A 15,726-nucleotide genomic window follows, 5' to 3' on the forward strand; every position below is an offset into this window, starting at 1 on the left:
GTGATTCCCAAACTTCTCAAACTAAGCAGAGGGAAGGAGAAACTGATGATTCACACAAGGAAGGGAAGGTTAACAATTTTGCCCTTTGTTTCTAGAACTTTCTACTGTAGCCATTCTTCAGCAACCCACAGAGGTGTGTGATCTCTAGGGTTGTGCTACTTCGTCCAGGGGATATGGAGAAATTCCCCCCAAAACAGCTCGATTGCAATCCTACTTCCTAGCATGGTGCCTCACACAAAGTGAGTGATCAAGAAATGTTTAAGTCAATGGAAGCCAAGTTCAACTCGATTTCTTTCATATAAGTACTATAAATATTTCACACAAAATATTTTCATGTAAACACTAAATGTTAGTACTAAAAATACTTTCACGTTATTACTATATTTGTTAAATATTAGGGTTGTGGGGATTCGCTCTCCTCAAACTCCTCATCTACTCAGAAACGTGAGACTCACATTTCTGTGACTCATATGGCATGAGTCCAAGGCTGTCCCACAAATGACCAAGCAGCGACAGACCCACTGGCCCAACTCTCAGTCCAGGGCTGGGGACCCTGGCTCTTTGAAGAGAAGGTAGGTAGCCACAAATCCCCAAAGGAAACCAATACCGAATGTCAACTCCAGAAAAATCTGGGGTCGCTGTCCTCATCAAACCAGCAGCCAGCCCACATCCTTTCCTGCCACTTGAGTGTGTGGACACTCCTCTCCTACCCTTCCACCCAGAAACCCCCCTGGTGAAACTTCATCCTCCCAACCTGGCCAATGCCTTGAATAAAGCAGCAGGTGCCTTCGGACAGGACCATTGGGAAGCTGGTACGATGCCTATTTTTTCACCCCCTTTAAAAATAACCCCGCAGATTTTAAACTTCCTGCTTGGTAGGAAAAAATAGAATTTGTACTCAGCAATCACGTTGCACATTAGTTCCCATTACTGATGAGGCAGTGGGATAACAAGTGCCCTATGAAAGGACGTGCCTCCAAGTTTAGCTCCGAATATGAAAAGACAATCTGTCTGCGTGAATAGGCAATTAAAAGAGATGCCCTGATGCCGTTGATGCGTTCTTTGGATGTTGCTGTTCAGAGTTAACCTCGGATGAGTTCTGAATTTTAATGCCACCTCGAACCTCTGGGATGAAGAGTTGCCAGGGGAGGGGGGGGGGGTGGTGGTATGAAGGGGCTCTGCACTGGGCAGCGGATACTGCCCTTGGTCCTGTTGCTGCCGTTGGCTACTTGGTGACCTTGGACAGGCCTCTTCTCCACTCTGCACCTGTCTCTTCAACTCTAAATGAAAGTCTTTCTGAGCTGATGTTCTGTGAGCCTAGACTGGACATGTCACACTCTTCTTGCTACGCTCACGATCAGAACCTTGTGGTAACACCATTTAGGGTGATAAGACATTCCAGATGGCATCCAGGAGGACTTAGGAAAAGGGAGCTCAGTGTACAATGTCTTTGGGGGAAAAAAAAAAAAAGCAAGAAACCCAGTAAAAGCCTTACGACAAGGCTCCAAGGATGTTTTATTACGAGGATGCATCTCACCAAATCATAGCCCCATGACCACCATCTCCTTTTTGTTTTGTTCTTTTCACTTTTTGTTTTTAAATAATGACGGATTCACAGGAAGTTGCAAAGATAGTACAGAGAAGTCCTTGTACGCATCACCCACTCCCCGTCAATGATTGCATCTTAAGGATCTCTAGTACAATATCAAAACCAGGAGCTTGACATTGGCAGCAATGCATGTGTCCAGTTCGATGCCATTCTATCACATGTATAAATCCATTTACCACCACCACAATCACTGTTCTACACCACAAAGGTGTTCCTGTGCTACCCCTTCCTAGTCACACCCACCCCCTTCCTGCTGTCATACAACCCAGCCCCTGGCAGCCACACAGATCTGAGCTCCACCTCTATAGTTCTGTCAATTTGAGAATGTCCTATAAATGGAACTGTAGAGTAAGTGGCTTTCTTCACTCAGCACAATGCCCTTGAGATCCGTCCAGGGATGCTGGTGCGTGTATCACGGGTCTGTTCCTTTTTATTGCTGAGTAGTATTCCCCAGTGTCTCCTCTCCTTTTAATGAAATGCATGTGCATGTCAGGAAGTATGGCAGTGAGACAGCTTGGCTCTGGCAGCTGATTCTCCACCCATAGCTCCCAGAAAACAGTGACGTCTCCTGAGAGCTGGACAGGACTTTCTCATCCTGCAGCATCCGGGTGCGACCGTTCTGTGCTGTTAGTCCAGCACTTCGGTGTCAGTGATGGATCATGGAGGACCACTGCTCTCACTTGGTCTAAATGGTCTTTCAGCTGTGCAGTGAGGTCCTTCTACCACTGACTGACTTTTCCAAACATCTCACGGATGGTGTAGGGAAGTGCTTCTCAGACTCACTCTATATGCGCATCATTGGGGATCTGGTTGAAATGCAGGTTCTGATTAAGTAGGGCTGGGTCAGGCTTGTGCTTCCACATTCCCAATAAGCATCTAGGCAGTGCTCATGATGCCCATCCAGGGACCACCCTTCCCATAGCAAAGGTGTCAAGGATGGAAGTCACAGATTCATCTCCAATCCTTTCTGCTGCCAGAATTCACCTGTGGCTCTCATCTTGTCACCTGCCTCTTTGGAATCTCAACCTTGTGGGTTGTTATGAGCCTTTCATCCCAGACCATGGAGACATTTTAGGAGTACATCTGGGGGGAGGGCACCTGGGTGACTCAGTCGGTTGAGCATCCGACTTCAGCTCAGGTCATGATCTCACAGTTCAGGGATTCGAGCCCCCCATCAGGCTCTGTACTGACTGACAGCTTGGAGCCTGGAGCCTGCTTCGGATTCTGTCTCCCTCTCTCTCTGCCCCTCCCCTGCTCATGCTTGCTCTCTCTCACTCTCTTTCTCAAAAATAAACATGAAAAAACTTTTAAAATAAATAAGGAATACATCTGGGGAAATCATTTCAAGTTATATTTTCCTAGGTGGAGTGTTTATTATTCACACAAGCCTAAGGAATTATTCACACACTCCCCCTTCACTTTTCCTGGTCTGCTTTTAGTCCAGATCAAATGTATTTATTTCACGGGTGTTTACTGATGGCCTAGCATACATGTGGGACCCGCCTCCCTGCTATGACTTAAAGCACCCAACCTCTCCCGCTTTGGTTTTCATTTTCCCTACTGTGTTGGCCAGAGAAGCAAAGAAGAAAACTCTTGTTTATTGTAAGACTGCTTTTACGAGACTTCTTTCTGCATTCCCAAAGGCCTCCTGAGAGTGGCAGGGACACACAGGAGGATCAAGAAGGGACAATCAAAGACAGCTGTCTCTTCCACCTTCACGAAAATTACCTTGATGGTGGAATGGGCTGAGTGAAGCATCTGGTTCGAAATGGCTGCTGGGTGACCTTGAGACTTGTCTGTCGTTTGCTGTGGGGAATGAGTGGGTGGCAAGAAGAAAGAGGGGCAGATTTTATCCATAATTACTCTTTCCTTGTCAAGGGAATGACTGCATTTCCAGTACTTCAAAGGAGTCACCCTCACACATTAAATATTGTTGGGGGACGTTCAGACATTGTTTTCTGTTGAACAAATAATAAGAAAATAATAAGAAAGTACATAAAGTCTTTTTTTCTAGAAATTCCTTAGACCAGGGGATGAATCTGTCTGTACTCCTGACATGTGAGGGTTTCAACTGACCAGGGAGTTTAATGAAAATCAGCTATGTGATATCATTGCTTACAAGAGCTCATTTAGCTATAGACTACATTAATAGGAGCATGATCACTAGATTAAGGAGGTGATGGTGCTCCTCTCTGCACTGCAGAGATCCCTCCTGGAGTGGTATATTCGGTTTAGGGCCTGTATGAGTCAGGGTTCCCAGCAGCAAGCAACTCTGGCTAATTTAAGAAGAAAGGGGATTTATTCAAAGATATTAGACAACTCATACAATTGTTGATGGGCTAGAGAAATCATGTTAAAGGCAGAGCTTTAGCTGGTTAAGCATCTGACTCTTGATTTCTGCTCAGGTCATGATCTCATGGTTCGTGAGATGGGGTCCTGATCAGGCTCCACGCTAACAGTGTGGAGCTTGCCTGGGATTCTCTCTCTCCCTCTCTTTCTGCCCCTCCCCCGCTCACGATCTCTTGATCTCTCTCTCAAAATAAAGAAACTTAAAAAAAAAAAAAACTCAAATAAAGGCAGGGCTTTTAGGAGTAACTTATAAGCCATGACACAGGAAAGGCCTGATAAAGTCACTGCTGCCACCAAATGCTACGAAAGCAGAAATCCATGATGGCAGCTCCACAGTGACCAGGAACTTGATTCCCGTGACTGCTCCTGCCACAAGCACCAACACCATTCCTGCCTCAGGAATTCAACCTGCCACAAAGAGCGATGCCTCCACCTCCACTTGCACCACGAAGTGGAAGCTTCCATTCCTTCACCGTGCCCTCTTCTCAGAGTTTCATTCCAGTACATCCGATTGACAGAACCTCAGTCACGTGACTGTGCTTAGCTGTGGGCATGGCTGGGGCTTCAGTTTTTATTGTTGCATTAGGGAGACAGGACAAATACCACAGCATTCCTATGGAGAAAGAGGAGGGGTAGCCATGAACTCGATAGATGTCCCCTACACTTGATGAAGGTCACTGACGCATCAGAAGAAAATAACCAGAGAGGTTTTGTAGATAAGAATTAGCCTCACTCAGTATGGCTGCAGGAATTAGAGCTGTTCTAATGATGCACTCTTCAACGATTCAGATTTCATCAAAGCATAAATAAGAACGTTTAAAAGTCAGAGCAAAGCCTTCCAAAGATGACACAGGGGTAGTGAGTTCCCCACCACAGGAAGCATTCAATAAAAACACTGGCCAACCACTTGATAGAGATTCAAGCAATAAATGCGGGGGTGGGGGGTAGAATTTAAAGGTCCTTACAACTCAGATATTGTCATTATCAGTTCTCTCCCTCTGATATTAATCCATCTATTTGGCCTCAGAAAACCAATCAATCTTGATATAGAATTTGTGATGACCTCCTTACGTAGAATTTGTGATGACCTCCCTGCCTTCATTTTTTGCCAGTGCTGCATTTTATTAAAGCCTGCCACCCCATTTATCCTCATCATGTTAGTGAGGCAGCTGATCAATTCACTACTCTTACTTATCGAATAGTAGGAAGAGAAATGGTCTACAAAACCTCACCAGCTGGGGGAGAGAAAAAGTAGCTAGGAGCAATTCAGTTACTGAAAAATGGGACTTCTTTTTATAAAGGCAAAAAAAAAAATGGATTTCAGTAAAGCAATCAAGTTAGGGAAGGGCCATTTCTGACAGTAGAATGAAACCCAGGTATGTGAAATTGCACATGTCAACCCTGCATCCGTTGTGCATTTTTTAAACCAGATTCGACAGAGAAAAACCATGAGTCGTGCACTAGTTTGGCCACAGGTGCCTGGTGAGTGAGCCCCTCCCTTCCAGCCTCCGTCTTCCCTCCTATAGAATGGGGATGTCACTGCGTTGCCACAGCTGGTGGGAGAGAGGAGGCGTGGTTGAAGCCATGTGAGAGGGAGGGCTGTGTCAAAACGCAGCACACCTTGTTCACCAGGCGGGGAGAAGCAGGAGGGAAGCTGGGTTTGCTCCTGCCCTGGGGCGACTGCCACCAGTCTCAAGGCTGATTGGCTTACCCCACCTCAGCCTTACCGGCAGCCTCAGGTCCCCGGAGGCCAGCAGAGGTTCTGTCAGCATCCTGCCCACGGCAGCCTAACAGCTCCCCTTCTACCACACTAGGGTCCAGTTTAATTCATGACACTCCCTTGACAGCCTCACTCCCTGCAGCCCCCAGGGACCCCAGCCCCTTTGTTCATCTCCTGCTCTGAGCTCTCCAGTAGGGAATTCTACTAGGTGACTGTCAGCCGGCTGCCACGTCTCATCCCAGAGGCCATGGAAACAGTGCCGAGCATCACACCTCTGTGTGCTGCTTCGAGATGCTTCTCTGACTGAAATGTCATTTCCAGTCCGTCTTTTACATCGATGAGTGCAGAAATTGGCAGGGAAGGACAGGGTCGGCTTTAGAGAATGATATCTTGACAGATGAAGGCCCGCCACAGCTCAATCCTGTACATACCTGCTGTGGAAAGACACCCTGCAGTGTATACAAATAGGAAAACAAGTAAAATCCAACATTGCTCTGACTCGGACATCACAGTGAGAACTAACGTTTATTGAGCATCTATCATGTGGTAGCCACTGTACCCAGCGCTTTGTATGCATTATTATCTCCATCCTCTTCTATGATAGGGATTTGTATTCCCATTTTACAGATAGGGAAGCTGAGGTGCAGACGGCAAGGCGAGAAGTAAATGCAGTGCTGGGATTGAGTGCAGACTGTGTTAGCTTGACTAATGAGCAAGCTCTAATCCTTCACCATCCTCTTTGTTTAAAATGCCTCCTTTTGGGATGCCTGGCTGGTTTCGTCCAAGGAGCATGTGAATCCTGATCTCAGGGTTGTGGGTTCGAATCCCACATTGGGTGTAGAGATTGCTTAAAAATAAAATCTGAAAAAGGAAGACAAGAATTTTAATTAAAAAAACAAATAAGATGCTTCCTTTCCAGGGAGGTGGGGGAATGAAATGCTTTTCTCCTCTCTGCTGCTTTAAAAAAAAAAAAATGACCATTCAGACACATATTCAGAAGAGGAAGAAAAAGCTTTCCGGGCTCGGGGGAAGGTTAATCGTGCGCATCCGTGGTGAGCTGTTATGCCAAGGTCAGCTTCCTCCACCTGCAGTTTTGTGTGTGCGTGAGTTTTGTTTGGGCGAGACAGGGGTGTTGAGTGGTATAAAAGTTCAGTTCAAATGGGCCAATATTTAATGGGTCTTGACTGTCACTGGGGACAGAGGTAACTGGTCCCTCGAGGTGCTCCCTGACACACAGACACAGCCTGGGGACAGACTTGCTGCCAGGCCGACTCCTGGTGTGAAGTGACCACCACCCCTACCACAACCCCCACACCTCTTTGGTAGATGGGCCCTGATGGTCAAGGTCATGCTCAGTGAGGCCATGAGTCAGACAGGAGACACGTTTGGTCCATCGTGCCTCTGAGTCCACATGTTTCCTGTCTCAGGTTTTTCGCTTTTATGGGGCCAAGTTCCCACCAGCCTGGGTCCCTCAGTTTTGCTGATAAGTAGAGACAGCATCAGGGGGAAGTTTCCTAATGGCTGAGTTCGCCCGCAAACAGCAGCTCAGTGATGGGCATCACTGAACCAGGGACACACACACCTAGGGGGCATCTCCTGGCCTCCCAGATCTGTGCTCTGTTAACCCGGGATGCAGGCAGCAGTATTAACACAACCACAGGGAATAATCTCAGTGTGGGAGGTTTGGGTTTTAGTCCCTTGTTAGAGCTGAGAAGGACCTCAAACACTCAACAACTTCATAGAGCATTTTTTAAAATTTATTTATTTTGAGAGAGCACGCACGTGCTCACATGCATGTGAGCAGGGGAGGGGCAGAAAGAGGGAGAGAGAATCCCAAGCAAGCTCTGCCCTATCAGCACAGAGCCCTGCGCGGGGCTCGAACTCATGGACCATGAGATCATGACCTGAGCTGAAACCAAGAGTCGGATGTTTAACCAACTGAGCCACCCAGGTGCCCCCATCCAGCTTTTTAAAAGAGGAAAGGCCCCCAGAGCCTGCAAAGCGAGGCCTCCCTCATTCGCTCCTGAGGGGGAAGAAGGTGAACCCCATGGCCTCTGCCTGCAGTGCATGGACCCGGCTTCTTCTAGCGGCCTCCCCACAGAGGACAAGATGTTCGTTTGCTTTCTCCTGCCACGGTGCTAGAGAAACAAATTTCACTTTCAGCTGCAACCTTCCAGAAGCACAAAAATAAGCCACCAGAAAGTCCTCAAGCTCAGGACCCTCAGTTTTTCCAGGGTTGTCGGGTTGTGTTTTCTTTAATGAGCCAGTTTGAGCTGCAACCCGGTTCTGTTTGTTCCCATCTCAGACTATACACACAGCATCTTCACCTTCCGTGGGTATGTTCAAGGGAGCAGAGCACAGGAGCGGACTGAGAAAGCCCGGGACAGACCTGGGTTGTGTTTTGTTTTGTGTTCGTAAAACCATGAGATAGGTAGCTAGCTCTGGTGTCGTCGAGGCAGCGGGAAGTCGGGACATTGAACAACATACGGTCTGGGCCGTGGATTTGGAGGGTCGGCCGTGTGGCTTTCGGGAGCGCCAGACTTGAGGAAGACCGTCTGGCCTTGTTTAGAATCTGTCGTGTGGGGGTCACTTCCCTGCACCGATGTCACATACGCACGTGTTAAAGCCGAGTAGTAGGCAGCCGGTAGGTCGGATGGGACACGAACTGAGTTCTCTGGGTAAAGTCCTTTAAACTGTCCAGCGAAGAGGCTACAGCCCAGCTGCTGCTCCTTCTGGGGCCTCTTCTATTTCAAAGAAGAGAAACAGCCCAGCAGAGACTTGAACCCTGGCTCAGGAACCAAGCGCCAGCCCCACGTCTCAGGGGCCCTTGCTGTTGTTGGCACCTGGGGGCAAGGCAGGCACTTTCTCTGCTCCACCGCCACTCCTCCATCCATGTAAGCATCCGTGGCCTTTCCTAAGAGACGTGCTCTGCTCCCTTGCTCCTCAAAGTGGGGATCACAGACAGCAGCATCGACCTCCTTGGGAGTTTGTTGGGAAGGGAGAATCTCACCCCCTCCCCCAGACCTCCTGCCCTGGAATCTGCATTTTAACCGGAGGCCCAGACAACTGCTGAGCACACGGAGGGTCTGAGAAAGGCTGTGACTGCCATAGGCCCTTCTGTCTCCTAAGGACACTGAAAACATGCCTGAAAAGAGGATCGGGACCCGGGGAGAAGCGGGGTGGGCTGTGGGGGAAGATCCTTAGGCTGTTTTGTGCATGAGGCCATAATGAGTCATTTGAAGACTGCCATGTTCTCTGAGAGTTTCAGAGACTCAATTGTGCATTCTTCTCCCGCCAACAATTTCTCCCCTGACTAGACGTGGGAGGTGTTTCTCCAGCTGCCGGTGAATGTCTGGTGAATTACCTTACCCTCTGCCGCTTCTTTCCTGCTGTCTCTCACCAGGGGGGACGTTGTGTCAAAAGCTTTGGAACAGTGTGCAGGCAATCCCTATTTCCAGCCACCTGTTTCTGCTGACAACTTTAGGAATTAGCTTCTTTATCAAGCACTAGATAAAAATCATTCTACTCTTTATCAAGCATTAGATAAAAGTCATTCCACTCTGGGGGAAAATGTTAACAGAAAGTTAACAGAAAGTTAAGGGCTGTTTGTAAAACCACATACACTTGGGTCCGGTGTGCCAAAAGCAGCTTGTGTCCCAAGTGGGACAGACAGGCCACGACGGGCAGGAATAGAGAAGAGGGTAGACAGCAAGAATTGTGAAGGCTTGAAAAACGATGTTTGAATGGTACACGGAGGGGATATGTGGCAATCTGAAATGGCTTTCTCAGAAATGTCTTTGAGAGCATGAAGGTTATAAGAAAAAACTGTGATGTTTACAGAGTGCCCCAAACTCCTAGGACTTCAGGCCTTAGGTTCTGTCTCTACATCCCTATTAATGAAACGTGACCTTTTCCTCCCAAGGAGACCAAGGCTTTGCCTACAATGCAACATAGAGAAGGAGAATTGATCAATTATCTAGATAATTCAAGGCCAACCTCCCACCTCAGCTACCTCTCTGTACACAAACCATCATCATGGGCTTCACCAAAAATATCTGACCAGGGGCACTAACCACATGACTGGGACTTGGTTTAGTAAGCCACCTGCCTTGTGCAGGGGGAGGGGGAAGGATTTTGCCCCCAGAGCCATTTAGCAGCGTCTGGAGACATTTGTAGTTGTCACAACCGAGGGAGAGAGATGCTACTGGCATCTAGTGGGCAGAGGCCGGGAAGCTGTTCAACATCCTACAATGCATAGAAGAAGCTCTGGCTCACAGAATTACCCTGTCCTGAGTGTCAGCAGGGCCAAGGCTGAGAAGCTCTGTTCTGGGGAGATGGGTTTGGGTCTCCAGTCACTGCTCAGCACGGTGGTTTGGAAGGAATTTGGGTCAGCATTTCTTCCCCGTAGTTTCCTGGATCACAAGAAAGTCAACACAGTCTCTAGGGATGAGCTCAGATTCTCCTCCTCCCGGAGCCAAGTCCAGCCGCATCCAGCTGGGTCATCACGGGCCTCCTCAGACAGCAGAGCCCGCTTTATATTTTCATCTTCCAGGGGATTTCCGAGATTTACTCTTTTGCCAGCCTTCCTACTTTGGCATAGAGCACGGCCTCTGGGAGGTCAAGAGAAACCCACCAAGGTCACGTCTATTTTGGAAGCTCCAGGTATAAAAATGAAGAAAGGCAAGAATAAGATTATAAAAATTTCAATTTGTTTTAAATATTTGCAAATGAGAAATTAATACTTCTACCCCCAAATAATGGAATCAATATATTTGTACAATATAACTGCAGTATCTATAAATTTCATATATTAATTCATAGTGCCCTACAGGTAGGGTGGTCCTGTAATGGGATTCAACCCGGAAAGGGCACAGTGAAAGCTTTCCTTTTTTCAGTCCCACCAGTGTGTCCCTGTGACTATGAACAGGGCTTACTTGGAATAATATTAAAGATCTAAACGTACAGCTATCTGAGGCTATGTCAGAAGGAGCAGCAAAAGTCCAAAGGCAAGGCATAGTAGTTAAAACACAGAAATACTTATATATTTTTATATATGTGTAACTATGTACTTATAGTTAAAACATACAAATACTTATTGGATGTTCTTGTCCTGAGTAGTATTCTGAGCGTGTGTGTGTGTGTGTGTGTGTGCATGATATAATATATATAATCTAAATATACATATACAGGGCACCTGGGTGGCTCAGTCGGTTGAGCGTCCGACTTTGGCTCAGGTCATGATCTCACAGTTCATGAGTTCAAGCCCCGCGTCGGGCTCTGTGCTGACAGCTCGGAGCCTGGAGCCTGCTTCAGAGTCTGTGTCTCCCTCTCTCTCTCTGCTCCTCCCCCACTCATGCTCTGTCTCTCTCTCAAAAAAAATAAATAAATAAACATTAAAAAAAATTTTTAAATATACATATACATACACACACGTATACGTGATCTCAATACTTTGTTGTTGTTAATCCCATTGGACAGATGGGAAAACCCAAATGGAGAGAAATGAAGCCATGCCCAAGGTCACATACCTTATAACTAGATATGTGAGTGGAATCGGTCATGTAAGTAAACTTAGGCAGTTGGACTCCAGAGACCACACCTGTAACTCTGTGGATATACAGCCTCTCAAAAAGAGACACAGGTTCAAGAAGATGTGTACATAGCACCATAAAAGGGCTTTAGAAAGCATCTAGAGGAGATGCAGTGCCAACAGGACAGGTGTTAGAGTCATATGGCTCTGAATTCAAATTCTGGTTTAGACCCTTCACTGTGAGTCCTGGGCTCCTTAATTTAAAGCCACTTTCCTCAGCTGCAGTGTGGTGTCCCCATATGTCCAATGAGACTGTGGTGGGATCTGTGCATTATCCCAGGAGCACAAGAGGCACACAGTGTTGTGATGATAAAACCGAAGCTCGGAGAGAGCAAGTGTGTTGCCCAAGGCCACACAGCAAAGTACTGACGGGCCTCTGAATACCTGGCCCAGTGTTCCTTACACATCAGCTGCTCTAAGCGACTTCATCTGGCCCCCTCCATCCCCTAAGTGTCTTTCTCAAATCGCCCATTTCAGAGCTCCAGATAGGCTCCTCTCACCTGCAGGGCTCTGCTGCCATACTTGGTGATCTGTGCCAAACTGGATGAATGGGAGTAAGTAATCATAGAAGCTACACAGTTCAAAAAACGTGGGGAAAGGGGTGCCTGGGTGGTTCAGTTGGTTAAGCTCCCCACTCTCGATTTCGGCTCAAGTCATGATCACCTGTTTTGTGAGATCAAGCCCCAAGTCAAGCTCTATGCTGACAGCATGGAACCTGCTTGGGATGCTCTCTCTCCCTGTCTCTCTGCCCACGCGCCCCCCGCCCCCCCACACACACCGTGATTGCTCTCTCTCTCTCTCTCTCTCTCTCTCTCAAAATAAATAAATAAATAAATAAGCATAAAAAAAAAAAAAAGTGGGGAAAAATGTTTAAATTCCAAGCATAATCCACTAGGTGGAGCCACACTGCTGCATTCAAGGAGGCCCAAACTTCTAGATAAGCGTGAATTTGGTAAAGTGAGGGACTGAGGTTTCACTCATTCGCTCAGTCATTCTTTCATTCAGTAAATATCTACTAAGCACCTACTCTGTGTTACGCACGATGATACAACATAAACACTGTAGCTATGGACAGTGTAATTAGAACCTGACAATTTCTCTGCTTCTGTAATGAATCTCATAGCCAGGCAACAACGTGATCCTTCCATTCACTCCATTGCGATCAGGGGACCAGTGATGTCATTCTCCCACTTCTTCCTAAAATATTTATTTGGCACGGATTCTCCACCAGGCTCTGGGAACTGTAAGGGAGATCAGACACAGTCTAATGGAAGAGGCAGGCATGTGGCTACTGTGTGGTCAGCATGGCCTGTAGGATGACTGATACTTGCAAAGGCTGGCTGGAGGAGCCCAGAACTCATCTTCAACATCCTTTAAAATAAACTCATGTCCTTTCTCCTTGGGCATCCTGAAGGGGGAGATCAAAACCTTTGATCCTTTCTCTGCTTCTTGTCAATAACTGGCTCCAATTTGCTGTCCCCCTCCCTTCAGAAATCTCTGTTAGTGCCACCCAAGAGAGGCTTGAAATGGCAAGAATGAAACTGATTTCATTACAAGTGGATTACACGAAAGTGTGCACTCTTCCCTGGGCACACATTTCTGCCTCCCCTTCCAAGAGAGTCTGCATGGGTGTAGATGGAACCACATAGACCAATATTGAGAGGCCCGGGCTCTGAGCCCAACATGACGTGTGGTCGTGAATCAGTCACATCCTTTTTCTGGCCTCAGTCTTCTCATCTGCGGTAGCCTAAATATGGGCACCAGTTAATTACAGACCTTCCCAGCAGGAGATGGTGTCTTTCCCCACTTGCCTCGATCCCAGAGTCAGCCATCCTCCAATCCACACCACCTCATCTCCCCTGGATTAGCCATAAGGAGCCTGCCAGTGGTTCTCCCGCAGTCACTCTGCCCCCAATATATGTGCATTTCACGCAGGAGATCAAATGACACGAAAACATAAGTCCTTCATCTGCCACATACCCCTAATCACCTTCCTTCCCACGAACTGCAAGATTGGGCACCGTCTGGCTCCCCGCCACCTCTCTGCTTGTCTTACCCTTGTTCACACTGTGCCAGCCTCAAGTCTGGGACTGTTACCTGAGGACCACACAGCTCGTCATCTCTAGAGAGACTGGAGCCGAAAATCAAGACAGAACCTGAGCCAGAAATCTTATGAAGTTTCACTTCAAGATGAATACTGAAGTGGTACCCAGGAGCTAGGAGAGACAGGAAACTGCTCTTGGAACCTGGCAGAGAAAAGTTTTTCTAAGAGGAGGAGATGGGGGTGGCATGAAGGAGCAGAGAACTGCAGAAACGCTGTTTCTGGTGGAAGCTAAATGGTCAGAAACCTCAGCTGTTGCCCTGTAGCTAGATGGTGAACAGGTGAGTGAGTCCCCAGTCAGGTTGGTGTGACCACATTTGCTTGCACATCTTATTTGGTTTTCCCTGAACTTACAGGTCTGATCCTCTGTGAGAGTCTAAACTCCCGTGACACATTCTCCTTCGTAGCTCCCTGTCTTCCTGAACAGAACTCTGCACAATGATGGCAGGGACAACGTTTGCTGAGTGTTGTGAGCCACAATCCTTCTCGCCAGCCACGCCTGGTAGCAGCACCCCAATTTTCTCCTAGGGTGTGCTCCCTTCCCCACCTTCACCCCTGTGCTCCACATAAGGGCCGATTCCCTCCCTGGCTCCAGAGTTGGACACATGGCTCAGAGCTAGCCAGGCAAAACATCCCTTTCTCCTGACCACACTTACTGGTTCAGGAATGGGCAAGTGACCATTCCAGAACCGAGGAGACAAAGGAGACAGAGGTGGGGATAAAGACAAGTGCTCTTCTGCTAAGGCTGCAAGACATAAGGACGCTGCAGGTTTTAAGGTGCTGAAGGCCTAGAATTAGCCAACACAGTGGAAAACGGAGACAGGAGAGAGGTCAAGTCCTGCTGACATGGTTTAAGCCCCTGGATCCAGCTGAGTCAGAAGCCATTTGTGTCACTGGATTCTTGAATTATATGAGCATATAATTTCCATTTCTTGCCTAAGACAATTAGAATTACTTGTCACTTGCATCCAAAACAGTCCTTACGAATGAATGAATGAACGAGTGAATGAATCTACCAGAAAACTTTGGCACAGAGGAAAGATTCTGCGCTGGGAGCCAAGACAGTGTCTCGCCATTTACTGTGTGATGCTGGGAAAGTTGCCTGATAACTCTGGACTTCAGCTTAGAACTCTGAAACCATTAATTTATCCAACAAATATTCACTGGCATTAATTGTGCCAGACACCATGCTAGGTGTTGACTCTTCTGTGGTAAGTTTCCTGTTCTCATGAAAATGGAAATGAAGTTCACTCCTAGAAAAGAAAATTTACATTTTGCATACCTGACTTTGTAAAAATCTGTTTGTGGCACAAGTCTCTAGCACTTGGTAACTGGCAAGGGTTATTATTCTTTCCACTCCTCATCAGCTACTATCGTGGGGTGAGCTGGAGGAGGGGCGAGAAACAGGGCCTAGTACAATGGGGAGGAGGGTACCCAGACTTCACTTCCCTCCCAGAACTCACAGCCAATCGGATATAATGTTTATGAGCCTAATTACACATGGCACCAAGCTAGAGAGTGTACAAGAGCCTCGCTTGGGCCTGGGTCCGATCCTTTGGGACTTTTAGCTCTAAGAATAGTCAACATGCATTTTTTCTAGCCTCTGGCAAAGAGACTTTTTTGAGTTAAATATGCTCATCAGTGTTCCCAAGAATCAGGCTTAGAAACAGAGCTACTTAAGCTCCATTGCTTTCATTTCTTGTTACAAAGAATTAATGACAGGGCGCCTAGGTGGCTCAGTTGGTTAAGCATCCAACTCTTGATTTTGGCTCAGGTCATGAACATGAGATCAAGCCCCAAGATGGGCTCTGTGCTGACAGTATGGAGCCTGCTTGGGACTCTCTCTCTCTCTCTGCCCCTCCCCGACTTGCTCACACACAAATGTGTTCCCTCTCTCTCTCTCTCTCTCAAAATAAATAAATAAACTTAAAAAAAAAACCCAAAGAATTAATAATGCCAACCACAGTTGGATTATTTTTGAAGGGAATTCACAACTTGGGTTGAAGTGGCAGAATGTCAGGCTTAAATAAGCCCAGTATATGAGTGTAAGCTTAGCAGGCCAAAAATAACCCGAGACCTAGTCCACCTTCGGTGATTTAATTTGCTCATTCGCTTAACAAATATTTACCAAGTGCCCACTCGGCACCAAACACCATCATACAGCAGCAGCTGGCTCCTAAGAGGGCAGCCCCCAGAGGGAATAGATCCAGAAGCAAATATTCAAACATAAACCCATTCCTTGTATTCCCATGCACACACCTGACTGAGCCCAGCCAAGTGTTAATAAATCAGCCTCTACTAATAAATCAGTGCATGTGCCCTATCCTAAATATAGCACAGGTTCTTGCCTGTTCGTT

The sequence above is a fragment of the Prionailurus viverrinus genome, chromosome B4 (assembly GCF_022837055.1).
Source record: "Prionailurus viverrinus isolate Anna chromosome B4, UM_Priviv_1.0, whole genome shotgun sequence".
Lineage (NCBI taxonomy): Eukaryota > Metazoa > Chordata > Mammalia > Carnivora > Felidae > Prionailurus > Prionailurus viverrinus.